Here is a 3,041-nt window from a genome sequence, read left to right on the forward strand (position 1 = left end):
GACATTTGCAATGCATATAATTAATCAAAGATTAGCATCTCTCCAGAATATATATTTTAAGAGGCTTAAATATCCGTAAGACAAAAAATCCAAGTGAAAAATGGGCAGAGGATATGAACAAGTAACAGAGAAGGAACCTTGGGCCGGGCGCAGTGACTCACGCCTGTAATCCCAGCACTTTGGGAGGCCGAGGCGGGTGGATCACGAGGTCAGGAGATCGAGACCCTCCTGGCTAACACGGTGAAACCCCATCTCTACTAAAAATACAAAAAAAACTAGCCGGGCGTGATGGCAGGCACCTGTAATCCCAGCTACTCAGGAGGCTGAGGCAGGAGAATGGCGTGAACCCGGGAGGCAGAGCTTGCAGTGAGCCAAGATCACGCTGCTGCACTCCAGCCTGGGTGACAGAGAGAGACTCTGTCTAAAAAAATTAATAATAATAAAATAAAATAAAAAGAGAACGAACCTTGTACAGCCAATACACATATGAAAAGATACTTATAAAACCTAAAGGAAATGACACCCATGCAATCAGACAAGATGAAAAGTCTGGTGACACCAAGTATTGTAGAGTTGGGGAACTCTCAGATTACTTATGGGAGGATAAACAGACACATACTTAGAGGGCAATTGGGAATGTCCAGTCAATTAGGGGAATTCCAATACTTCCTCAAATCCACACAATGTGACAGGATGCTCACTGCAGCACAGCTGTAATACAGAAACACTGCAAAACCCCTACAGGTCCATCAATAGCATATAAACAGTAGAACTCATATAATGGAACACTATACAATAGTTAAAATAACTGGGCCAGGCACGGTGGCTCACGCCTGTAATCCCAGCACTTTTGGAAGCTGAGGTGCGTGGATCACCTGCAGTCAGGAGTTTGAGACCAGCCTGGCTAACATGGTGAAACCCTGTCTCTACTAAAAATACAAAATTAGCCAGGCGTGGTGGTGGACAACTGTAATCCCAGCTACTCAGGAGACTGAGACAGCAGAATCGCTTGAACCCAGGAGGCAGAGGTTGCAGTGAGCCGAGATCACGCCATTGCACTCTAGCCTGGATGAGCAAAACTCCATCTCAAAAAAATAAATAAATAAATAAATAAGTTAAATAAATGAACTGGAGCTACATTTATATATGCCTCCAGAATGCAATATTTTAAAAAATTATCAAATATGTACAGTATGATACCATTTCTGTAAAGTTAAGAAAACATGCCAACATACAAAACAAAACTAACCATAGATGGGAAGGGCAGAAATCGACTTCAGGACAGGAGGCGAAGGCAACAGGACTGGGGCCACATACGAACGGGACTTCAGAACGTGGGTTTTATTTCTAAAGACAAATCTGGAGCAAATATGGAAAGATATTAGTTGACTGGTTACATGGGGGAGATACAGGTGTTCGAACACCAGCACCCTGCCCTTGTTCAGCATGTTCGAATGCTATCTTTTACAAATTCTCTCATTTTTCTTCTTTGCCACTTGTGTTCTGGGTTCCTTCATCTCCCTTTGCCACTTGTGTTCTGGGTTCCTTCATCTCCCTTTGCCACTTGTGTTCTGGGTTCCTTCATCTCCCTGCTCTCTGGGGACCTCCAAGTAGCATCTCCTCCAGTGTCTTTGTTCTCTCCAATGCTCTTCCCTCATCTTCTCACATGTCCTTGTTTTCTCAGTCTTAACACTTCACCCTAACCATCACTGGGCCCCTTCGTTTCTTCCTCCCTTGCTGTCTACTTAAGGGCCCCCAACTTCTGCCTTTACCGCTGAATGTGGTCTCCACCCAGCACCCCCTGGCCAGGCCTTTGAAAGACCTCAAGCTTAATGATTCAAAACATACGTCCAATCCCATCTTTGGAAACCTCACCCTAAAACTGCTCTTCTGAAGATAAACACTGCCATAATTAACAAATTGACTAAGCTTTTCAGTTTTTCTTTCCCCTTAACCTCTTGGGAGCTGTCACCATCAGGGATCATCCCTGTCTGCTTTACCCGCTCCCTGCTGTGGCTTCCATGACGGCAATGCCCCCCATCACAGGTCTCTGACCTGCACTACTCATCAGTGGGATTCCACCCGCCACTGTTCGGCCTCCTCCGTCCTTCCTTCGTAGGGTGCCACATTTTCCTCTGCCCTTCCTCAAACAGCCTGGGGGAAGCAAGCTCCTGTCAAATGTCAAGATATACAATTCTCATTCCTCTCATAATAAAGATGCATTGTCCTGGCACTCATGTTATTCCTGGAACAGGGAGACGGGGCTACCAGTTTGAACCCCAGGGCACACTTGCGTCTTCTCAGCTGTCTGATATACCTAACACCTGCTTGATCTCGGCTCGTTGCAGCCTCAGCCTCCTGGGCTCGTGATCCTCCCACCTCAGCCTCCTGAGTAGCTGAGACTACAGGTGCATGCCACCATGCTTGGCTAATTTTTAAATTTTTTTTGCACAAAGTCTTGCTATGTTGCCAGGCTGGTCTCCAACTCCTGGGCTCAAGTGATCCTTCCGCCTCGACCTCCCGAAGTATTGGGATTACAGGTGTGAGCCACTGTGCTCAGGAAGAGGCACTTCTGAGATTCTCTTTGCAACCCATGATTGGTGTATGGAGAAGGCAAAGCCAAACTGTCCACTCTCCCACCGCAGCGCCCAGGGCCACAGCCAGAGAAGGAAAGGAGAGTGGTTTCTGAGCTCAGGCCCTCACAGGCTTCTGCAGAGGGTGAACACTTGCTGAAGGAACCACTGGATGTTTTGGCAACCACCTGGCAGTGCCTGTGCCGTCGTGCACAACTGAGTCCAGGGACTTGCTTGGCACCTGTAGCGTTATAGCTCAGGGCTGGCAGATGTCAGGCCACCCCGCTCTCCTAAGGCCTCTGCTTAGGAAACTTTCTAGTTAAAGAAATGTGTGCAGAGGCGAGATCACTAAAAGCTCCTTCAAACAGGGCAAACTGCCTCCATCCTGGGCTCACAGCACAGGTTATCCCAGGGGTGCCCAAGATGCAGGGAGAGGGGTCAACATTTACAATGGACCAAACTCCAAGA

This window comes from Pongo pygmaeus, chromosome 1 (genome assembly GCF_028885625.2).
Source record: "Pongo pygmaeus isolate AG05252 chromosome 1, NHGRI_mPonPyg2-v2.0_pri, whole genome shotgun sequence".
Taxonomy (NCBI): domain Eukaryota; kingdom Metazoa; phylum Chordata; class Mammalia; order Primates; family Hominidae; genus Pongo; species Pongo pygmaeus.